Genomic DNA, 16,757 nt, shown 5'->3' on the forward strand with positions numbered 1-16,757 from the left:
ACTGTGCAGTCTTTTCTAACCCAGGTGCTTATGTGCGAAAACGAGGTTTGTGGACGACCAGGTATTCATATTCTTGGAGACATATTCCCCACTGTTCGATTCTAGGGGGAATCTTGGCCTTGAGTTCCAAACAATGGTCAGGAGAGCCTGATGGCCCGTAATGATAGTGAATTTTTTGTCGTGCAAGAAAACATGGAAATGTTTGCAGGCCCATACCACTGCTCGATCTCTTTCTCAGGTTGGGAGTGAGCATTTTCAGTGTCAGACAAACTTCTGCTGGCATACGCATCTATGTGTCGATGAGCCAGGATGGCTCCAAACCCCACTAGGCTCACATCAACCATCACTTCAGCATGCAACTTGGGTGTTAAAGTAAGCAATGACGGTGGCTTTGAATCGGTCAGTCTTTCTTTATTGAAAACTCCTTTCACAGTTCAGCGACCACTGAGAAACACCTCCTTGCTTGTGAGAGGACAAAGAGGTGCGCTGATGGTGGCATAATTTTGGATATATGAGGCACAGGAAGTGGCCATGCCAGGAAGGAGCAGAGCTTGAAAACATCGCCAGGTAGGTTGGCAGGCATAAGGGCAGAGACCATACCCTCTTCTGAGAAGACGTGTCCAAATAACTTCACCTTGGTCTTGTGAGCTTTCACTGGCTGGAGATGATAGTGAGACCAGCTTCACAAAGGAGATAACAGACCTCGTCTAGCGTTCCATCATGTGCCTCATGGGTGGCTCAGAAGATAGTATTGCCATAACCATAGATGAGCACATTGGGTAGAGGCTGGATGATCTTGCGGATTACTTCTTGGAAGATTTCAGCTGCAGACAAGGCGCCAAAATTCAGTCTCTTATTGCTGAACAAAACCATGTGAGTGGTGAATGTTGTGATATATTGGCACCGCTCCGCCTGCTCAATCTGATGGTAGTACTTATTGAGGTCTAGTTTGGAGAAGAGTTTCGAGCCATTAATTTGGGTAATTATGTCCGCAACGTGCAAGCCGGGTTGGTGTTCCCATTGTATTGCTTTGTTTGGCTGTTGCATGTCTACACATATGCGGACAGTCCCTGGATTGTCCTTCTTCGGAACGACCACAATGGGAAACACCAAAGGTGTGGGGCCTTCAGGTAACTCAATGATGTCAAGGCTGAGAAGGTTATGGATTTCCTTTTCCATCCCTTCCTGTAGAAGAATTATGAAGCTCCTATGTCACTGTGCAACTGGAAAAACACTTTCTTCCATGTGACTGTGAACATGTAGCAGAATTTTCGGACATCTGATTGCCTAGTCTTGGGTTTTTCTTTGCATAATCATTGATGACTGCTAATGGCCGGTACAGATTTAAAAGTGCTTGCACCTGTCTCCATATCCGCTGCTTGTTTCTCAGCCCGTTCATCTGTGCGGGCAGTGGCAAGAAGTTTGGTTAGAGAGTGCGTTTCACAAAGAATTCACCTCTGTATGGCTTCTGATTGACAGCTATCAATTATCCTCAGGCACAGGACCTCGTCACTGGAGAATTCAGAGACAAAGTTTGATGATGGTTTCTAGATCCTGGTTGCTTTTCCAAACATCTTTCCTTCACAGTCCACATTGATGGCTGGATCAAATTTCTTTGCAAGTCTCCTTTCAGTTTGCGATAGGTGCTGGCTTCTTCCTTCGGAAATGCTTCTTGATACCATCCCCTGCTAGGTTTTAAAAATAGCAAATGATGTTGGTGTCATCAGACACGTCCAGCACTTCTATTAAGTCATCAGATTTCTCAATCCAACACGCCCACCTCACCCCTATGGATGTATGACGATACAATGCATTCTATTATACCCCAGTATGTTACATCGCGGTCTTGACAACGCAAGTCGTTACATCAACATGCGCTGGACTTAAACCCAGTGTGAATTACTATTCCAATTCTAGGCTACATACAGTAGGGAAGGTGTTGGAATAGTAAATTCTACTATTCCCTAGTCTGGAGCGCCCTACAGTGCATGTCTATGTAACGACTTTAGTAGTAAAAACCGCGATTTAGCATAACACATTGTAATGGAGGCGTGGTAAAGTATGTTTCCCACCCCTATGCTGTGCATTTTAGACATATCAAATGGGGTGGGGGCTTCAGGAACACAGCAGCATCGTAAGAAGGTTGCCGATCAGAACAGATGATGACAAGCGGCGGACCGAATGCTCACAGGGGTGAACACCCACATTAGCAGGTGCACAGGTCAGAATCAGGATCAATCAGCAATGCTGCCGTAGTGAGAACACTGAGGAACAGCAGCCAGGCAGAGGCTGCACCCCTGTCAGGATTGTGGTTAGGCCAGAAGGTGCAACATCACGCAGCCAGGCCAGGGGCGTAACACAGGCCCCCACAGCCCCCGTGGGGCAGGGGGGCCCCCACGCTCCAGGGACCCTCTCACTCAGACTCAGTGGAGCCATCATGCAATCCTCAAGTCTGTGACCCCACGCTCATCATTTAATTCATGATTGATGTTCAATCATGAATTAAATTCTGCGCAAGGCGGGGGCCTCCCCATAAATTAAATGGTGCGCGCCGCGCACGGCCAGCAGCCTCTTCATTATTTAAATGGATGCATTTTGGTACCGCGGCCTCTAATTGGTTGTTAATGGTGGTGTGCACGCGCACACCCAGGCAGGGCCACAGGGGACTTTCACTTCAATTCAATTTATTTATTATGTTTGGCTCTGGTTAAGGGCCACATAAAATTCATAACAAATACAGACAAACAAAAGAAACTACATCACATATACAAAATAAATTTCATCCATAGAATCAATGGCACTAGGGCACAGAATCAAATCTCTCCAGGTTACCTTAATAAAGAGCTAAAAAACCTTTAAAAAAATTAAAACTATAGAAGCAAAACATTTCATTTGGGGGACAGTATAAAGCTCGCAAAAACGCATTAACATCAAATATACCCAATTGGAGACATATCGATTTTAACCATTTAAAGCGCAATGGTCGGAGTGCAGGGCAGATTAACAAAACATGAATACAGTTCTGAGTACTCAAACTACAAAGATTGCAAATAGGGGAGGTTCCGTACCATTTGGAGAGTAGCGAATTTAAGGGCAGTACATCATAGCGTAGCAAAAACCATAGTCTACGAATACCATGCTGTAAATTCCAACTTACATATTGTTGGGGCAACTTCATGATGTAGGAATTAAGGAGAAGATTACTACCCCCTTTCTCTTGAATTAAATTCCTATCCATTTGGTGACATAGTTCCCACGATGCCTGTTTTAGGACCAGTTTTAGCTGTGATGATGAATACAGAAATAACATACTTTCATCTAGCTTTAAGAGTGACACAGCTCTTCTGAAATTCCTAACCATCTGTGAAAACTCATTGAAATTGCCCAACAGTTCCTTTTTAAGAAGGGCCCTCATCGACCCTGCTTCAGCTCTAGCCAAGCAGGCCACCCATCTTACCAAGGCACATAGTCCCTGAACCCAGCTGCTTCTGAGGCCGAAATCCAACCTACAGGCTGCCAAAGAGCAGGAAGTATTAAAGCTGGATAGAGATCTTAGGAGTTTCCCCTCAATGTTATTACAGAACTCCCAGTTCTTCAACTCTAACAGTTCTATACCATACAGTATCGTAGGAGGAATCTTGGCCCTATACACTTCAAGAAGACAAGCAAAGTGTCTCTTTCCAGTAGCAGAATAAAGGGAGTTTAAGGCTCTGCCGTGGGCAAAAGCTTTGCGTGAACAGTGCTCTATATGGGGCCTCTCACTCAAGTTAGCCGCAATAATTTTTCCCAAAAAGGTGTAGGTTTTGACAACCTCTAGTTTTTGGCTCCCTATAAACCATCCAAAATTTACCGGACGGCATTTCTTTTTTCCAGCAATACACATAACTTTGCTTTTAGATATATTAATTTTCATACAGTGGGTATCAGCAAAAACGTGCAAAGCTTTCAGCCGATTAGCAAGACCTTTAGGGGTTAGATCTAGTACGAGAATATTGTCAGCATACATGAGACAAGAAATCGGGGTCCCACCTACCACCGGAGCTATACCCACACATGCTGCTAAGTAGGCAGGAAGGTCAGCAGTGTAGAGTGAGAACAATAGAGGTGCCAAAAGACAGCCTTGTTTAAGGCCATTCTGGGAGGGGATCTTAGGAGAAAGTCCCCTCACACCCCCCTGAAGCACACTGCACCATGTCTCAGAGTGGAGTGCACGTAACAGCTCCAAGAGATACACTGGTAAGCCAAGAGCAGCTAATTTTCTCCACAGCGTTCGACGATCGACTTTATCGAACGCTGTGGAGAAATCAATGAACGCCGCGAACACCACTCCTCTTCTTACACGTACATATTTATCTGTAATCACATGCAGAGTAGTGAGATTGTTCAGTGTACCGTGTTCCTTACGGAAACCAGTCTGTTCACATGGGAGAATATTATTCTCCACTACCCAGTCCTCAAGCAATCCCAGAAGACATTTAGCGAAAACCTTTCCGACTGAATCGAGGAGAGCAATCAGACGGTAATTCATGGGACACTCCCTAGATCCTTTCTTGAAAATAGGGATCAATATACTTCCCTTCCATGAGGCTGGAACAGTTTTAGTAACAAAGCAGGACTTAAACACTGGGTGAAGAATCCTACTCCAGAGTAAAGAATCCTGCTTTAAGACTGTCATGGGGAGTTCGTCAGGTCCCATTGCCCCTGACAAACGCATGTTCTTTATAGCCATTTCTATTGTTTTCACAGATGGGTAAATAATCAGATCCTCAGAAGGGAGTTCAGGAACACTGTCTAAACCCGTGTCATCATTTCCTTCATACAGCTTTCTAATATAAACGGACCATACCTCTTCCGAAATGGGTATAGGAAGAGGACTACTTCTAGTACCGCAGCCCCTCCCAACTATGGACCAAAATTCTCTAGTTTTTCCAAGAACAACAGCCTCCCGTAAATTTATCCACAATGAGTCTTCCTTCTCCTTTTTTAAACTCCATCTTAATCTGATTCTCCTTCTTTTTAACCTCGAGATTTCTTTAGCAAGTTCCCCAGATCTTCTTATATATTGCATTCGCACAAGTTTATTTATTTCCTTGTTCAGGGTGCGCAATGCACTAGGGACATAAGGTTTTTTTCCAACACCACTAACCTTTTTTACATCAAAAGTGATCTTTCTCACCAATTTTTCAAAGTTAGCAATTTCAACACCACACCAGCTATTTAATACTGGTATAGTTTTGCATAAAATATCATGAACACCTCTTATTAAAGTACTATTCCAACGACACCTACCCGAAGTTCCCTGGAAGGTGACCTCATTACCACCAAGCGACCAAGACTCGGTGGGAGGAGGTTTAAGAGAGAGCATTATGGTAATTATGCAATGATCACTCAGAGAAGTGGCAGTACTTTAGAGACTGACCGTTTCCCCTTTGAGACCCAAATTTTTAGATCCTCAAACGGAGAGGATTGCCTAACCTCCTTGTCACCCTGTCTGGTCATCCCATGAGGAGAGATCAATACATCCGAACCAAAGATCGGCAGAACATCGATACCTCTACATTGAGAACTCTCCATTTGCTGTAGTATCAAATTTACAATGAGTTTAGAATAAAATTTGACTCTAATACTGGTTACGCTATCTTCACCTATCAGAGACACTAACTCAATATCCCTTGATTGAATAAGGTGAAGGGATTCCTGATCACTAAGGCATTTAAGCAACCAAGATCTATTTAGAGGCAAATTTTCATCAAATAAAGGAACAAAGTCCAAAACAAAAGTGTCCACAAAATTCAATGATTTTTTTACCTGAGGACCGTGGTACAGGCCTATATCAGCACCAACCGAGGGGGCAAAGGAGGTAGCAAAAGGGTTAAGAACCCCCAGTACAGCCGGGGTATTGCTTCCTGTCTCAACCACCTGCGGGGTAATCAGGCCATGACCACCCTTCTGGGACAAGACATCTGGAGGCAAAGGAAGAAAATTATCGGTAATCTCCATACCTAAATGTTCATGACAAGATTCACTTGCCCTTTTAATGGATCCCGGGTTAGAGTTAGTGGCATTCTCCTCATTGTTAGTAGATACGATAGAGTCTTGAAAGATTATCCGCCTTTGTCTTTTCTTCCTGTATTTACGGAGAGGTTTCCTTTTTTTCCCTTTGTCATTTCTATGTTTTCTGCTTTTTTTGGTAATTTTTTGGACATCCTCTTCTTGTAGTTCCAATTTCCCAGTTTTAACAATCGGGAATAGTTCCTGCACTGCAGCACTTGGTACCTCAGACTGAATTTCTTCCTCTATTTCAATAACAGAGTTTTTTACACAATTCTTTGCCGCTGAAACAGACGTAACCGTAAAAGAGTTGTCTAGAACCATAGCTATCGGCTTTAGGTCAGGCTTCTCCAAAGGTACATTTAGGTTCCCCATTATTTGGTTAGTATCAGTCCCATTACAGGGAGCGCTCCTGGTTTCGGGGGCCTTGTGCAACATTGCGTTCAAAATTTTTGTGACTGACTCTAAGATACAGTCGGAGCTGCCCACGAATTTACCCAAGAGACATAATATAGATGAAAGCAAATTTTCAAGGGCAATCAAATACTCCGATATTGGTTTTTCGCTATTAGCAACTGGAGGACAGATTCCTGACAGATGGAATTCAGGAGACACAGAAACATTTAACAGTGCAGACATATCCTGCGCATTTATTGAGGGAGTACTACTGTATAGCAGTAGGCCAGATGGAGTCTCGCCCACAAATGGTTTGGAGGTTTCAGAGAGTTTTGGGCTTCCTGTGCTCATATAACGGCCACAAAGTTCGAGGTCGATAAATGATAGAGAGCCATCTCCCCCTGAGCCAACACAAGCATTACCAGCCTGTGGCACCGGGAAATTGGTAGACTGTTTTCCCTCCATAACATGATCAGTGACAAGAGCAGGGCTATTCCCTACAGTAGTTTCAGTTTGCAATGCGACTATCAGTGTAGGAGAAGAGACCATGTTATCAGCCGTCTGAGATGAACCAGCCTGAGAAATGGGTAAACAATCGACAATTGCATTCACAGCTGCTTTCTTATCCACGGCTTTTTCCCAGAGGTCAAAGAGCTGGCACTGTCCTTTAAGTGAATAATTAGTCACAGATTTATTTCTTAGGGGGTTAAATTTAGTTTTAGCACAGGTCCTTCCCCCCACTAACCTCCCAGAGCGGAGTTTCTTAGTCATCCTCACGATTTTCCAGATGGGATAACACCGCACTAAAAAGTATGTCCGACGGAGTTTAAAATATGTAAATAAGCTTGAAATAGTAAAAACCAGAGGAATACTGGAGTGATGAGAAACAATCAGCCCGCAGACAAAGTTCATGGACGAAAGTAAGTAAACTGAACCCTCGTAGCAGGCACTTCACTCTCCGATAGGATACAAGTGTTAAAATAAATGAAAAAGGAAATAACCGGGCCCAGCCCAGCCTACCTCAGCCACTGAGGGCCACAGAGGGCCCGCCCTTTGCCCGGGCTTAGCCCGGCGTCCCGCACGCGTCCCGCTAAGCGTCAGGGGAGTGTAATTATAGGAGGAGCTAGGGGCGGGAAGAGACTCCAGGTGCGCTCTGGTGATCCTGCGCTGCAGCCTGGGTCTCGCAGTCCCAGCCCCTGTTGAAGAACAGCCTCACAAGCGGGTTCAATGCAGCCCGGCGCCCTTGATTCGGCGGAAGGCAGGCAAGCAGATAATGCACCCAAGTCACGGTAGAAAAGAAATGCTACGAGCGGACTTTCACTTCTTGCTGCCCGCACGTGAACCAGAGGCCCAAACACTTGCTGCGCGTGCAGCACGGCAGTGTGGAGGTGGACCATCTGGGCAAAGTGCTGACCACCATACAGGTAATAGATGTTGGATGACTACTATAGCGCAACCCAGGAGTACCTTTCCATCTTGCTTTTCTTTTTACTGTCTTCTTCTAGGAGAACGTGGCCAAATATGTAAAGGAATGCTTCCTAGCTACGCAACTGAAAGAAGTGTTATGTATACATTATTTAGCAGCAGAGAGATAGTCCATTTCATGCAGCCATTAAGTGCCTTCGTACTTCATTTCCACAGAGCAGCCTCTGCCCAGAGCGCTGGTCTCTATGTTCATTTCAGCTCAGCTCGAGTGGGCAGTGCCTGCCCCCGAACCTCCCCCCAATTCCTTGGCTTTCTCTGCCAGAAGGGTTCAGAATGGGAGCCATCTCAGTAAGGGGTGCTGGGTGTCAGGCGGGACATGGTCCGGCTGTCTATATAGTGTAGTATAATAATTCTGAAGCGCTGCGTTAATATCTTTAGAGGAATAAAACGTGGTTCCCTCAGCTGTAAGCACACGGGTAATGTCTGTAGTCCGGCCTCCCAGGCCTATCCTAATCTTCATGTGCTCTATTAATGTTTTCTTTGTGTTAATGGCGCTGCAAGCATTCCCGGGTGACATTATATTTTTCCTTTGCTTCTAGAAGCTTGGTGAGAGCCCCTGGGTCAGTGCCCAGGTTGTTATCTAGCTTGTGTATTACGCCGTCTATGTCCCTCTGTTGTGTAGGAATCTAGGACCCTAGTGTAATTTTCCCAATTCATGCCCATATATAGGTTTAACTTACCTGATCCTTATATGGCATAGAAATCATTACCATATTTAGTCTGAGCCTATGCAGCCCAAATACGACATGGCTACTTCCACTAAGTTCCGAGAATCAACACCGATTTCTTAGAAAAACCCGTCTTCAGCAGCTAGGGACTTCCCCTTGCCTGAATACTAATTTATCTAGGAAATCATGGAGTTTTCAAAGAACTGAGTCTTTGATGACGTTATTATGTTCAATCATACGTCAAACTCGGCACCTTCAAGGTATAAATATGCCTACTTTTGCCCAGACAAACACACGGTGGTTTGGAGAAGTTCGACTACTTGCCCGATGCTCCCTGCAGCAGCAAGCACCGAAGGAAGCTGACCCTCCAGCTGACGCACTGAGAGACGCTGTCTTTTCTCCTGCCGAGAATCCAGCTCCAGTTTTACCAGGCTACCCTTGCGGGTTGCTGGGAAATCGAGTCCTGAGAGAGACCTCCTTCATTCTAAAACCAAGGTATGGAGCTGATTAGACCCTTAGAGAATTCTTGGAATAGATTCTTGGCAAAGAATACTAAACTTAAGCTACACCTCACTTACTTCTTCCCTTGTACTAGACTTAGGTTAGGTACAACGGGGTAGGCGTATTTTAGAAGCACCATTTGAGTACTTTTAGTCATTATTTATCACTGTATGTATTTTATGTATTATATATTATTTTATATGGCTTAGAAACAATACCATGCTTTTACAGTACTACTTTATAATACTTTTCGTATTATATGCCTTGTACTTTATAACCAGTATTACGATTGTAGCAGTACATTTCTTATGCTTGAGAAAGAAGACTGTTCAATAAATACTTTTTATTGGGAATATAGGAACTACACTACATGGCGCCCAACCTTTGGTAAGGCGATAATTTAACGCTAGATACTTGAGTAACTCAGTCGTGCTTTTCACACAGACCCCTTTTTCCCCGTAAAAACTCAAAAAGACGTCTGAAGTGGGTTAAAGGATAATATCCGCCAAAACTGAGTAGGAGGAAAAATCCTATGTATTAGTTTTTTGTTTGTTCAACTTTGAAGGATACAGTGTTCCAAAATATTGTGCACCTAATCTTTGTTTCCTTGAAACTTGTTCTACAAACTCTTCAGTCAACAAAATAATGAATAGCGACGAAGAATTAGAGCTTGCTGCAGCTCAAGCAGTTTTAGATGACAGAAATCTCCTACAGAATGACCCGGATGTTATAATTATCCCGGTAAATGTAAGAAAAACTATAACTTACAAACTTATAAACAATGGAGTATCATCGAGAGGTGGTAAAGTAACCTTTGTTATAGAGGTACATGAATATCGGCAGACAGAAGTATTCTATTCATGGGTTCAGCTTCCGCCAGCAGATGCAGGAACACACGAGCTTCACTACTACAAAGTAGAGGAACCTCCAACGGAATACGTTCCTTACGAGGACGTTGAAATTCCATTATTTTACCAAGAGCATCAGCTCTGGTTTAAAGGAGCCCTACAGCATGAAAATCACATAACCAGGCTCGGTCCACTAGGTAGACCAGGAGCAACATGGCCGGTACTAGCCAGCTATACACCACATCCTGACATTGAAAACATGACAGATCCAGAACTGTTAGTATAGCTAAAACAATTAATTAAAATACATAGACAATTGGTTCAATATGTCATGCAGACCTTAACAGTTCAACCTACTGTGAGTGAGGATTCCACAGCACACCCCTCACCAGGGAAACACAAACAAAATTACACCACAGACTATACAGTCAGTCATTGGTAAATTGCCTGCAAAACGGGAACAAATTCCGTTCTGGTTGGCTCAAAAAATTACTCATATAGAGGCAGTATTCCCTGATAGTACACCTCATGAGAAACACAGAATTCTGACAATCTGTTTACCAATGGGGATTGCACCACACGTAGAGGACTGCGAGACTTGGGGTACAGTCTTTGCTTCAATCTACACAAAAACACATGGTGTCCCATCTATGGCGGTAATACCAGACGTTCTAAGACGTCTTGTTTTGGACTACAGACACTTAAACTCTTGTTGCAAAACTTTTGCAGTACAAAAAGCGCACGGTGCAGCACTGATGAATAACATAGTGCGTAAAAAATATAAAACCACATTAGATATTTCAAATGGGGTTTTCTGTCAAAACATTGCACCTGAAAGCAGGCTCTTGACTACTTTCTCAATCATGGGGACACTAGGACAATTTTGCCGTTTCCCCCAGGGATTCAAGAATAGTCCAGGGTTATTTTCTGCCAGAGTAACGGAGTTACTACAAATGTACGATGATGAGGCATTACTTTATGTCGATGACATCTATCTTACAGACGATGATTTGGACGTGCACTTGAAAAGAGTGAACACCATAATACTTGGGTTCTCTTCTGAAGGGTATGAATTCAATTTTAGGAAATCACGAATTGCCCACCTCAATGTCCTATTCTTAGGATACAAGTTATCAAGTGAAGGCAAGAGCCTGGTAGGAAACTTCCTAGAGAAATGTGCGCTACTCCAACCTCCGAAAACGTTAAAAAACGTACAACAATTCTAGGTTTCCTGAATTTTGGAAGAACTTATGTTCTAAATTACGCAGAAAGGGTTAAACCTCTCTATGAACTAATCAAACCTGATTTCAAAATCAACAAATTGGACTCAAAACCAAACAGAAATTTTGCGTAAAGTCCAAACAGACATGTTAGCAAAAACACAGTTAGAAACACGCGACAATGCGTGCCATCTTGTGATCCGAATCATCCCAGGGAGATGCGGATTCACATACCTGACCTTTAATGAAGGTGAAAAGGTACTAATAGCATATAAATCACACTTGTACACCCAAGCGGAAATAAAATTCACTTCTACAGAAAAAATTCTGACTGCGGTTCAAACTGCAGTAGCAAAAGAGAGAGCTCTCGTGCAGGGTAAACGCATAATGATCGTTACACCTGTACCTGCCTTAGAGGCAGTGACGAAAGCAAGTATTCCCAATGCTAAGGCTTTACATCCGAGATGGATACAATGGGTTAATTCTCTTGCTGCAACAGACGTTGAATACGTTTTTGACCCCTTCTTGAAGACACAAGAATTCCTACAATACGAACACGAATGTCCTCTGCCGACCGAAATTCTGCCTCAGGACCATTACGGATGTATAATCTATACAGACGGATCAGCACAGCCCGCAATTGGGGGTAAAAAAGCCGATAGTGCTGCGTGCGCGATTGTTAAAGGTCGCTGGCGCGAAAAGTAAATTTAGACCTATGGTCACTAAAACTCAATCACTCGGAGACTGTACAGCTCAGCAAGCTGAACTACAGGCTTTCAAGATGGCGCTTGAAAATACAGATCGCTAATTCCCCACACTCATAGTGTGCGATTCGTACTTCTGCGTTGAGTCTTACAACGAGCACTTGCAGAACTGGGTTCGAAACGGTTTAAAAAATGCAACAGGTGGCACAAATAAGCATAAAATGCTTTGGGAACAAGTAGTTCTATTACAGAAAGAACTACAAAAAACTCACGTGAAACATACATTGAGCAGGAAATTCATTGGCTGATGAAGCCGCAAAGGCAGCTGTGCAAACGGCTTCCGTAGCTACAATCGCTCGCTCGAGAAAAGTAATAGATGGTGAAACGTTACTAGCAGCAAACGCCTCAATGCAAGGCAGCTATGCAGCGTTACCTCTAAATTATCCACTCACGTATACATACATGATTGATGCAAACTCCTTTCCTTTTGCTCGAATCCCTGGAGTGGGGGACAGAGTAATTCCAAACAGGAACAGGAGAGGTGCTTTGGTTCAAAAAGCACATATGGGAGAGGGTCTGAGACATCGAGGGATCTTAGAATCTCTAATAGAATTAGAAGAGATGTGCTGGTGGCAGGGAATGAGCGTCGAAGTTTAGAAATTCGGAATTAACTGTGACACCTGTTACAAAGATCATAGCTTCGAAAACCACCAGGTACCTGACTACAGTATAGCCAGCCCAGTTCAGACACCATTGTTAGACAGCATTAGACTATGTACACGCAGACGTCACCATGGACAGATGCAGTCCCACAACTACTAGGACAAGATTTATTTGGATGTGGCCCCAACGCTCGGCTGACGCAAGAACTGTTATAAAGGATATGCGAGTCTTTATCGGCACATACGCAATCGGCACGCTACATTCTGACCATTGTCCTGCGTTTAGCTCTTGAGCTTACAAAGAGGCCATGGCTATCTTGGGCGTTGCATTGCGGTATTCTAGTCCCTTCCATCCTGAGGGTAATGCAGTAGTGGAAAGAAAAAACCATGACATAAAGCAATCCATAACAGTGAAAGTATTAGGTTTGGGTGATGGGTGATGGGTGGGTCAAACATCTAAAGTGTCCAGCGTAGTCTTAATAATCTGTCAAGAAATTCTCTGGGTGGAATCACTCCATATAAATTACTGTTTGGTACTAGAATGATAATCGAAGACCTCGATTGTCAAACTTCAGTGGTGGAACAAAAACCCTTTGATGTCAAAGATCGTTTGGCTGTTTTATAGGACTTAAATGAAACAAGAAGAAGTCTGAGTAACACAATACAGAAGCAAACGACCATTGAAGAAAAACCACCTGTCCCAGCAAGACCTGTCTGGATTCCAAAGATTGGGGATCTAGTCAGGAAAAAGATCGCGGTAAAGAAGGAATTTGGGCCTTCTTACAGAAAAGCAGTACCTGTCTTAGCATCCACGGAACAAGATCAGTATTACTACCGCCCCTTGCTGGTAAAAGGGAGAGCAGTGTTGTGTCCATCGACCTGGTCAAACCACATCATGTGGCCGATAATAAATAGTAAGCCCAGTGGACTCCTAAGAAGTAGCAGGCGACCAAATCTTGCTACAATCCATGTGGTTCAAAATGAAAGACTTATCACCTTTGATAAACCTGCAGTAAGTAAAAAAGGACTATGCAACAAAGCCATGGAACATGTGCCTCTGGATACCCAAATAACAGTTCGTCAAGAACTCCTGTCTACAATGATATAGCATCTGACTATACCAACATGGCAAAAGAAGAAACAGCTCCAGCGATTTCAAGTAATCCGGATGCATATCCAACAATTGAAAGAACTGCCTCTTGCTATTTTATCAACTTTGATACATTTTCTGAGGATCCCAGTGAACCTGAAAATACACCAGCAAATAAAACTTTCAAAGAAAAAATAACAGAACTCTTTCATCAACTTGAAAAAACATATCTGGTTTTACCATGGGTTGAATTTTGGATTGTGTAATGTGTACTTTTCCTCCTGCTCTGGCTCATACTGGTGTTAAGTTTGGGAAGGATGATAGATGGAAAATATAGTACAATGGACACAGCAAGTAAGAAAATCAACTTTGTCCTGAAACCTCACAAATCATATCATCATGAAAGAAGAGACCTGTCATCAGTAAACATCACAGCTGTTCCTATACCTGGTGGTATAGCACGGGACAGAACTGATTATGACATTTATGGCCCGGTGGAACTGCTGAAGATTCCACAATAGCTTAAGGTTTCTTTAAGTGACTTTGTTGCACCCAGCACATTTTCTGATGATTGTGACTTTGAAACTGTTAACAACATGATGACAGATTTAGAAACGTCAGCTAAATTTACAGAACATGAATACCTAGAAGGTTCATCAGATTATGAACAAATGTATTGTTTTAATCATTATGGTCACCATTATTTGCATAAATCTGCAAACCCTAGAAATGTTTTTACTTATAATCAATGGGAACATTGTCCAATGCCACCAAGGGGTAGCTCAAAAAGATTTTATGAAAAATGTCCGCACTTCTCAGGGTTTAATGTTACAAATCCAGAAACGTTTTATTTTAAAAATATAAATAACACAGGAGTGAAAACAATGTTGACCAATACTAAACAAATGTATTCTGCAAACGTTTATGCTCAGCTGTCTACATTAGGGTTTGACTTTTGGAAAGACAACATTGAGAGAAAAACTGTCTAGCACACAAAAGATTGGCAGGTGCAAGGTTTAGAAGCCGTATTTAGAGCCTGCATCATCCCGGAACAAATAATGTTTTTAAATGACACTGTTCAACAAACGTCTTGTCTTGGCCTGGCTAAAAAAAAAAGATTTTAACAAACCGTCTATACCTAAGCCCACATCTGACAGTAATGACACTACAGAAGAGGAGGTAGACGTACCCTATATTTTTAAAAAAAACAGAACTTATCCTGATTGGAAAAAATGGTTACTCTGGCCCACCGACACGAACAACTGTCAAGATAGATTCCTGAACAAAACATAAGGGTTCACAGTGTATAGGCCAGATCCAAGATATTCCCAGAGACAACGTCCAGGGATAGTAACTACTTACAATGTAGGAAAGCTATGTCTTGAGTTGCTACATAAATCTACACTTCCAGAAATCAAACAGCACTTATCTTTACTTAAAGAAGGCAATGATGAGGAGCCAAGCTCGCGAGCGAAATGGTCGCCTTGTAGCTCGGCTCCGTCAGCCCTCTGGCCTGACTCACATATCCTGCTGCATATCCTGCCCAGAGACTACATATTTTCGACGAAATAGAAACGCAACATTTCGCTCTCACTCACCGTGTGACCTGGAGGATCCGACTTGCGGTGGTTCCGGAGCTGTGCCCCCCCGAAGGGACCGGGGCCTTCGTGGAGCTGAGACCGGGGCCTCGCCTATTGGTTCCGGCCTGGCGTTGTGGTGACCGTTGGCCCCAGCCGAGAGACTGCACCACTGGAGAGAGCCACTGTGAGAACTTCCCGGTGATCCTGAACCGGGCCTGCCTTGGCGGCCGTGAGGCTGGTGCGGGGCGCGGTGCTCCGTGGACTGACCGTGTGAGGGGGTCCCTTCGCCGCTGCTCCGTCCATCGACCCTGGACCCTCGCGCTCGGGCTCTACCTTTGAGGAGCGCCAGCTCTAATATAGGCGACCCTCCGCCTCGGGCGGCTCTCCTTTCTGCACCGAGACGGCCATTGCTGGGACCCCCCGGACATCTGTAAAGGCCCACATCTGGGGACTGCTCCGGGAGTAGCGGAGAGAGGTGAAGAGGCTGACTCTACAAAATGGCTGCCGACGACCTGAGATGTGGATTTCCTCCTGATGGCGGTCTCCGGTTGCTGGATTGCACGGGAGCATGGTCATGTGGGCGCGAGCCTACGATTGGCGACGTTCTTGATGCTTTGCGATCTTTGCACGCGACCTTGGCCCCAGGTGCTCCGGGAGACTCGTTGCGATCCGCCGCCATCTTGGGTGGACGCTTCTTCATGGTCCCCTCTTGCCTCGGTAATGCCATTGCTTCGCCCCCCTCGGTAGCTCCGAAGGATGCTGCTACTGTCCATCGATGGGTTTGCGGGCCGACAGCTTTGGAACCTCCTGCTTTTCGATGTCTGGAAATTGAGGACTTGGAGATCGTGCGGGGGCCCAATCATCCCCGGATGCCTGAGAAAGATGGCGGTCGGATGCTTGTTTCTGCCTTGATGAGGTCTTGTTTCTATTTTGCTAGCACACACCCGCCTTATCGTACGGCGAGACTGAACTCCTGTCTTTTACTGCCTCTGTTGCTGTTGCTGAAACATTTGAACTGCCTATTTGAACTTTTGTTCACTTGCCTATTTATTGACCTCTCTGGCCTGTGTCTTTATTGTAATTTTTTTCATTGGTGTGCTTGCCTCACATCGTGTTGCTCACTTCATACTGTTATTTGGTGGGTGGTAATTGCGGTGAAGAAAGGATTGGGGTAAGATGCACGGCTCCCGTGGGATTATTGGTGTACGGACTCGTGGCGAAGTTGCTCATTTTCATAGCGCTATGAGAGACCCCCTTGTAAGTTCTATGCTGCTCGAGATCGTGTCGTTCTGGTGCACACGTACTATGACTGTATGGTTGGGCGGAGGGCTGTAGCCGACCGTATTTATTTCTGCCCTGATGCTCCTCCCTCCTATTTACTACCTTGTTTTCATATCTTCTTTTGTCTTTTTTTTCCTTTTCACTTCTGTCTCTAATACATTTCGGGTTCTGGTTTAGGGCGACAGGCGCGCTGTTTGGAGGGTAGGCCGTAGCCTTCTGCAGGGGTGCTGGGTGGGATGGGTGGGTTGGGTCTTCTTTGATGTTTTATTTT

Source organism: Lissotriton helveticus, chromosome 10, assembly GCF_964261635.1.
Source record: "Lissotriton helveticus chromosome 10, aLisHel1.1, whole genome shotgun sequence".
Lineage (NCBI taxonomy): Eukaryota > Metazoa > Chordata > Amphibia > Caudata > Salamandridae > Lissotriton > Lissotriton helveticus.